This window comes from Natator depressus, chromosome 25 (assembly GCF_965152275.1).
Source record: "Natator depressus isolate rNatDep1 chromosome 25, rNatDep2.hap1, whole genome shotgun sequence".
Taxonomy (NCBI): domain Eukaryota; kingdom Metazoa; phylum Chordata; order Testudines; family Cheloniidae; genus Natator; species Natator depressus.
Window position 1 is genome coordinate 15,510,163 of NC_134258.1, and position 8,425 is coordinate 15,518,587.

The window sequence follows — 8,425 nt, forward strand, 5'->3', positions numbered from 1 at the left end:
GGCGAGAACTCTGGGATGGGCACAGCACGAGGGAGGGATTGACCTGAGTGAAAGTGAGAAGCATTTACCTGGGGAGTATCTGCACAGTCAGACGGAAGCTGCAATACACTGAATTACTGGCTCTCACCACAGAAAAGAAGTGGGAACTGAAAGGTGAAAGTTGTTTGAGGCTCTCCAGTTTCTTGGCAGGTGACAGTCATGACCCTCCCAGGCATGCTGGGGGCCTCCTTGGTCCCCCGTGACATGAAATACCCAGGTTCAGGATTAGTGGCCTTTGCAGTGAGTACTCCTTGCCAAGCACCACAAGCGCCTCTTCCTCTGGATGCCTTTGTTGTGTGTGGGCTGCAGTCCCGGCCCGCTAGCTGCTTTCACATAATCTCTCACCAGAGACTACGAGTATCTTCGCTGCAAAAAGAGTGGTGTGTACTTCGCTCGGGTTAAACTAGCAGTGTAGACCCAGCAACTCAGCTTCTAACTCAGATTAGCTGCTCGAATGAACTCAAGCTGCTAACCCGAGTTAGGAACACACCTTTCATTTGCAATGACGATATACTCATAGACCGAGTTTCCTGAACCTGGCTGCCTCCTCCTGCCAAGAGCATGGACACAAAGGACCACGAGCGTCCTGTCCATGACTGTTACTCTGTGTGTATGCTAAGGGGAGGCTGCTTCCTGCTTGAACTTCTGCAGTGTTAATGCAGCGTTCTGCAGTTGATTTGTTACTGAAGTTGTGGGCATGAAGGGGTATCTGAAATGTTTGGAAAGGAATAAAAAAAAGTGCCCCTGCTAGAACTGTCCCATTGCTCAGTTATCCCTTAATTTGCATCCCTGAGTAGCCAGAGTAAATCACCCCCATTTTAGAAGCATCTTCTTTGCATGTCTGGTTTCCTGGAATACCTAATTTCAGAAGTAAAAGGCTAACTGTATTTTGGATATGTCACTCATCACTTACAATTCCAAAGCCAATAAGAAAATCTTTCAAAAGCTTGTAGACACTCTTTCAGCTGAGGCATTTGTTGGGAATAATGTTATTTGTTCCCTGAAATATTTGGAATTATGCACAAGTTACTGAGCTGAGGGAGCTAGAGTCTAACTCAGAGTTCATTTTTCCTTTCTCAGCTTATCTCCCATTACTCAAATCACATCGACTTCAGGCAGCAGCCGCTCCAGATCCTCTTTCAGGAACTAAGGGAGCCTCCAATGTGATAAATATTTTCCACTGGAAACATGCATCAATTCCTCAACGGAGGCACTGATGCAGCCAGGTCCATTCTTCATTGGATTCCATTTGATTTGTGGCTTCTCTCCCAACCCAGAGTTTTTGGTCCAACAAGAGTTGGCTGAGGGAGGCAGGATTTTTTCCCATTCTAAGAGCAAAGTTGATGAATGTTGTTCTGAGTTCAAAATAAGGGGTCTGGAGTAATTACCCTTAGAAGTACCCAAGACGCAAGTACCTTAAGAAATGAGAGCTGGGGACACAGTAACGGCTACTTTGAGTTCCGCAGCAGGATCTGAGAGCAAGTCCAACAGGTCAGAGTACAAATAGATAATCGCAGAAGAAACCAAACTATCACCTAACCTTTCCCACATCCTGGAGACATTAGTGACTGCAGCATGGGCTAACACACTACTTTACCCTCCCATGTTAAACTTGGGGGGGAGGGGAGGGGGAGTAGAAAAATTATTTAGGCTGTATTTACTCAGCTGTCTTCGTTCTCTGCTCTTGCAGCAAGAGTCACAGAGTGAAATCCCTGGTGGTTCTGAGAACTGCCCTAAAAATAAAAGAAATAATGCTGTATATATTAATGGGGGAGCAAAGGAGGCCACTGTTCCATTCCTGTCACTAGAAAGGCTGCTTAGCATCCAAAGGAGACAGCGTAAGCAAGCAGCCATATCATTTCAGGGTCCTCACACCTTCTCACTTTGTGGGAGCTCATTTTGGGGCAGTGATAGAAGAGTCTCAGCTAGCCAAATCCCACGCAACTCCACAAGATTTTATTCCCCACCCCGGTGTTAAACATCAGCCTTGGGAGTCAGTGGACACAGAAGAAAGTTCCTCCCAAAGAGAATGAGAGCGTCCCTACAATCTGACAAATGAAACTGCAAAATATACTATAAACAGGTCAGAATTGCTGCAGGTCTGCCCCTGTCTTTTAGAAGGCAGATATCTATGATGCATAGATTAGGACTTTGTAATGTTACATGGGGAAGAGGACTGCTTGGGTTTAGAGTAAGAGAAATCGCTACATTTCTCATCCCTTTGGATCAATCTTCCAGCTGCAATGAGTTTAAGAAGTGTTCATCAGTAGCCGTCCATATCAAAGCAATAATTCCTTCCACCAACTTCCTGGGTTCAGTTTTCATTTTACAAAATCATTTCAAGTTGGTCCCAGTACTTCTGGGTAGCACACGCAAAATGGCCCAGCTGCTAACACAAACAGATGGGGAGAGAGGCGCCCCTCTCCCAGCCCGGCCATTATTCCCATTTTTTAAAAATGTTAAACTTTCCAAACAGACATGACTAAGAAACCAAGCCAGGCAGTCGTTAATACACAGGAGGCCAGACTACAGCTGACAAGCCAAAGAAAGAGGCTTTCTGCCTGGAGACCCCCAGAACCAGTGAATTCCTATCATCAGGCTCCAGGATTCTGCCATATGCAAAAAGGATGCCCACAATCCCCATTTACAGGCAGCTGCACTATCACGCCTGACACAAAGGGTTAAAGCCAGCCTCTAAAATGACAACAAAAGTCAGACAGAGCTGCAAGCAGCAATCTCCATGTAGTCTGCATGCAGAGGCCATTTAGCTCAGCTAGGATCCCATCCTCCTCCCCCCCAAACTAGGCCTCTACAGGCAAATGTCACTGCCTGCTCCACCAACTTTCTCTCTAGGGCCACAATGGACCATGCCAAGTCTCCACCCCACTCATTTGCTTGTCTGTTGGATCCCCATGCTCTGTTCAGTGCATTGGACACTAAGCCCCAGTAGGGTTTCTCTCTTTTCAAATCTGCGCAGGGCCCAGCCCAGTGGGGTCCAGATCCCAGACGGGGCCTTTGGCACCACTCACATCACCAACACGCACACCTCTCCTGGGCAGCGCTCCAAGTTCATTTTACAGCCATTTCAAATCCACTTTATGGCTAAGAGCCTGCCTGTCCCCAGCCAGAGCCTGGAACAAGGCTTCAGAAACACCCTCCACATACACTGCCTCTCAGGGCCAGGTTCCTGACTGCCAGGCTCAGCCAAGACCCACTCCATGGTTTCTGAGGAAGTAAAAAGCCAGGCAGATGGAGTCAACATGAGTTTGGGGTTTTACATTCAAAATCCCCCTGTAACCACTCCAGCCTACCCTGTACCCGCAGCCAACGGACAGCACCGGGGAAGGTCCCTGCACCCCCCTCCTCAGGCAAACTGAGAATGGCCCCCGGAGGGAAGAGCATCATCACCCAAGACACATCTTCCTCTGAGCGTTGGGGGCTCTTGCATTCCTCTGGGATGGCTGCAACGCATACAGCACCCCCTGGCATCGGGAGCCCAGTGCAGACAGCAGTCACTTCATACCATCCTCCCACTCCAGGAGATGGCATGGCATAATGCATGCACTATCTCCCTGAAGTGTAGCGGTGCAACGCATCCAGCCGTACCCACCTCGCTCTAGGGTGGGGGATACAATGGACACAGCCTCTCCCCCCACTGTCCCACCCTGAGATGGGAGGTTGCGATGCACGCAGCTGTCACCTCGAGCTCACTTTCCCCCCACCTCCCCAGGGCAGGGGGGTGTAGTGCACACAGCGCCCCCCCCAGCTCACCTTCCCCCACCTCCCCAGGGCAGGGGGTGTAGTGCACACAGCCCCCCCCAGCTCACCTCCCCAGGGCAGGGGTGCAATGCACATAGCCCCCCCCAGCTCACCTCCCCAGGGCAGGGGGGTGCAGTGCGCATAACCCCCCCAGCTCACCTTCCCCCACCTCCCCAGGGCAAAAGGTGCAGTGCACATAGCCCCCCCCCCGGGCAGGGGGGTACAACGCACACAACCCCCCCCCCCCGCCCCGCCCCGCCCCGCCCCGCCCCGCCCCGCGGCTGGGGGACGTGCCGCCTGCCCAGCCACGCTCCGACAGTCACACAAACCGGGCCCGAGACCCACCGCTCCGCCGGCGCCAGCCCCATCCGCCCCGCCGCAGCCCCACGTCCCTCCAGCCTCAGCCAGGCAGCAGCGAGCTCGGCGAACTCGCTTCGCTTCGCTTCGCTTCGCCCCGCCCCGCCCCGCCCCGCCCGGCGAAAACAGCCGAGGTGCCGCGGAACGACCCGAGCCCTCTCCCGAAAACCCGCGAGCGAAGGCGGAGACACCCGAAGCGAAAACCCCGCCCCCTTCCCGGAGCCAACGGCGAGTCCCGAGCAGGGGCGGAAACACCCGAGTCCGCCCCCCCCCGCCCCCGCCGTTACGTCACATCCATTTTTTTAAAGTATCAGCGGGTGGCGGGAGCCGGGTTCGCCTGAACCCCGAAAAGAGCCCGGCGGCCCCGGAGACGGACACGCCGATCTGGGCACAAGCTTCCGGGGGCGAAACCCAGACCGGCGTGTCCGTCTGCGAGCGGCCGCCGCGCTCCCGCTCTTGGCAGGAGGGTGATTCGAGAGAACGGGCGGGGATGGGTCCGGGTCCCCCCCGCCGAGGCAGGGTCCCCCAGCGCAGCGCCCCCATGCAACGAGTCCCTCAGCAGCGCCAAGGACAGCGCCCCCCGCCCCCCCATGACCCCCCCAGCGCCCGCCGCCCCGCGCCTCAGAGCCCCCCCCGGGCTCCCCAGCGCCCGCGGCCCTGTGCCTCAGAGCCCCCCCCGCCCCCCTGTGACCGCCCCGCGCCTCAGAGCCCCACCCGCCCCCCTGCGACCCTCCCCCCAGCGCCCGCCGCCCCGCGCCTCAGAGCCCCCCTGTGACCCCCCCGCCGCCCCGCGCCTCAGAGCCCCCCCGGGCTCCCCTGTGACCCCCCCCGCGCCCGTCACCCCGCCCTGCGCCTCAGAGCCCCCCCTCCTCCCTGTGATCCCCCCAGCGCCCACCGCCCTGCGCCTCAGAGCCCCCCGCCGCTCCCCTGTGACCCCCCCGTGCCCGTTGCCCCGCCCTGCGCCTCAGAGCCCCCCCCGCCCTCCTGTGAGTCTCCCAGCGCCTGCCGCCCCGCGCCTCAGAGCCCCCCCCGCCGCCCCCTGTGACCCCCCAGTGCCCGCCGCCCTGCGCCTCAGGGCCCCCCCACGGCCGCTCCCCTCAGTGACCCCCCATAGCCCATCACACCCCTCAGAACCCTCCCTCCTGGCCGCTCCCCTGTGACCCCCCACCGCCCCCCAGGCCACTCCCCTCAGTGACCCCCTCAGCATCCGCACCTCCCCTCAGTGACCTCCCACCCCGCTCCTCAGAGCCCCCCAGCCACTCCCCTGTGGCCCCCCCAGCACCCATCATGCATCACAGACCCCCAGCTACTCCCCTCAGTGACCCCACCACCACTCCCCAGCACCTGTCACGCCTCTCAGAGCCCCTTTACCCCCCCCAGCGTCCTCCACGCCCCTCAGAGCCCCCCCCAGCTGCACCCCTCAGTGACCCCCCAGCACCCACCATCCTCCTCTGAGACCCCCCCCCCGTGCCCACCCTGCCTCTCTGTGACGTTGTTGTCATTGAGGGGTGCCATGGCTGCTCTCCAGCCTGCATCGCGCCCAGGCATCCAGAGAGCCAACAGGCCCGGGGCAGCTCGATGCTGACAGCTCCTCCTGTCCCCCGCAGGGAGTAGCCGCACGTGTGGGACCCAAATTGTCATGGTGAGTTTTTTACAATCGTGTGTGTTTGGTCTATCAGGTGCTACGCTGCCCCTATCCCAAACTTACTGAGTAAGGGGGTTTGGTCCCTGCTGCAGGTGCTCTCTCCCCATCTCCTGCCCAGCTACTAATTCAGCCCCACACATCCCCACTCCAGTTCAGCCCCCACCCCCACTCCTCCTGGGGCTCACTCCCCTCCCCCACAGGGCTGCAGTGGCACCCCCCCCATTCCTTCCTAGGTGTGTGGGGGAGAAATAGAGGACCCATCCTGTGCCCCTTGTTTGCAGGAGGGGAAGGGAAGAGGCTCCTGAGCTGCTGGGCTTTTGGCCCCCCCCTCCTGCGAGAATGGCTTGGAGTTGATGAGGAGAGAGCGCTGCCTGTAGCAGCTTTAAGAGGTTATTCTGTCCTAGAAAGCAGGCAAGTTGGACAAGACAGCCAACGAGGGGTCTTAAGCACCCTGGGAGCCTGGAACATCTCAGTGTGTCGGGGGCCTTGCTCCAGCCCCAAGCAAATCCCTTCACTGGTTAAAAAAAAAAAAATCACCAGCAATGGCAGCACTGCACAGACACACACAGCTAGACACATGCAAACTTCCCACAGTACATGGGACCACTCACACTGCACTGGGGACTGGCTGAATACAGCTTTTACTGGTTCAATTTTGGGCCTCAAGCATGCTCCTCAAGGCTCACCCAAACAAGTCACTTTAAAAGGGCAGAGTTAAAGTTCCCGTCTTCTTTCAGATCAGCAAACTAAAAGGCAGGAAAAGCCTTCTCAATATTCCCAGGTGGACAGAAGGCTCTTCCCTTTACCTGAATTTTTTGCATCTGTCTTCACGGCTCAGGATGTGAAGGAGATTCCCACACCTGAGCCATTCTTTTTAGGTGACAAATCTGATAAACTGTCCCAGATTGAGGTGTCATTAGAGGACATTTTGGAACAAATTGATAAATTAAACAGTAATAAGTCACCAGGACCAGATGGAACCCAAGCATTCTGAAGGAACTCAAATGTGAAATTGCAGAACTACTAACTGTAGTCTGTAACCTATCATTTAAATCAGCTTCTGTACGAGATGACTGGAGGATAGCTAATGTGACGCCAATTTTTTAAAAGGGCTCCAGAGGTGATCCCAGCAATTACAGGCCAGTAAATCTGACTTCAGTACTGGGCAAACTGGTTGAAACTATAGTAAAGAGCAAAATTGTCAGACACATAGATGACCATAATTTGTTAGGGAAGAGTCAACATGGTTTTTGTAAAGGGAAATCATGCCTCACCAATCTACTATAATTCTTTGAGGGGGTCAACAAGCTTGTGTACAAGGGGGACCCAGTGGATATAGTGTACTTAGATTTTCAGAAAGCCTTTGACAAGGTCCCTCACCAAAGGCTCTTAAACAAAGTAAGCTGTCATGGGATAAGAGGGAAGGTCCTCTCATGCACTGGTAACTGGTTAAAAGATAGGAAACAAAGGGTAGGAATAAATGGTCAGTTTTCAGAATGGAGAGAGGTAAATAGCGATGTCCCCCAGGAGTCTGTACTGGGACCAGGCCTATTCAACATATTCATAAATGACCTGGAAAAGGGGGTAAACAGTGAGGTGGCAAAATTTGCAGATGATACAAAACTAGTCAAGATAGTTAAGTCCCAGGCAGACTGCAAAGATGTACAAAAGGATCTCTCAAAACTGGGTGACTGGGCAACAAAATGGCTGATGAAATTAAGTGTTGATAAATGCAAAGTAATGCACATTGGAAAACCTACACATATAAAATGAAGGGGGCTAAATTAGCTGTTCCCATTCAAGAAAGAGATCTTGAAGTCATTATGGATAGTTCTCTGAAAAACATCCACTCAATGTGCAACGGCAGTCAAAAAAAAACAAAAGAATATTGGGCATCATTAAGAAAGGGATAGATAATAAGACAGAAAATATCATGGCCTCTATATAAATCTGTGGTATGCCCACATCTTGAATACTGCATGCAGATGTGGTCGCCCCATCTCAAAAAATATATATTGGAATTGGAAAAGGTTCAGAAAAGGGCAACAAAAATGATTAGGGGCATGGAACAACTTCCATATGAGGAGAGATTAAGAAGACTGGAACTTTTCAGCTTGGAAAAGAAATGACTAAGAGGGGATATGATTGAGGTCTATAAAATCATGAATGGTGTGGAGAAAGTAAATAAGGAAGTGTTATTTACTCCTCATAACACAAGAACTAGGGGTCACCAAATGAAATTAATAGACAGCAGGTTTAAAACAAATAAAAGTATTTCTTCACACAATGCACAGTCAACCTGTGGAACTCTTTGCCAGAGGATGTTGTGAAGGTGAACAGGGTTCAAAAAAGAACTAAATAAATTCATGGAGGACAGGTCCATCAATTATTATTAGCCAGGATAGGCAGGGATGGTGTCCCTACCTTCTGTTTGTCAGAAGCTGGGAATGGGCAACAGGGGATGGATCACTTGATGATTCCCTGTTCTGTTCATTCCCTCTGGGGCACCTGGCACTGGCCACTGTCAGAAGACAGGATACTGGGCTAGATGGACCTTTGGTCTGACCCAGTATGGCCGTTCTTATGTACTTGTCATCTTTGCCCAAGAGATACTGGGGCTCTTGT

General features: G+C 53.6%; 1 protein-coding gene across 3 annotated transcripts in view; it reads right to left on the bottom strand.

Annotated features, from left to right (window-relative positions):
- Positions 1–4,240, bottom strand: part of PIK3R2 (phosphoinositide-3-kinase regulatory subunit 2) — a 36,498-nt gene extending 32,258 nt beyond the window's left edge. For 2 of the 3 annotated variants that reach the window (XM_074939764.1, XM_074939763.1), the window contains exon 1: positions 4,144–4,240. The gene's annotated coding sequence lies outside the window, so the exon portion shown is untranslated. The remainder of the gene's footprint in view (positions 1–4,143) is intronic. The other variant, XM_074939765.1, reaches the window with a different exon arrangement.
- Positions 4,241–8,425: the final 4,185 nt, after the last annotated feature.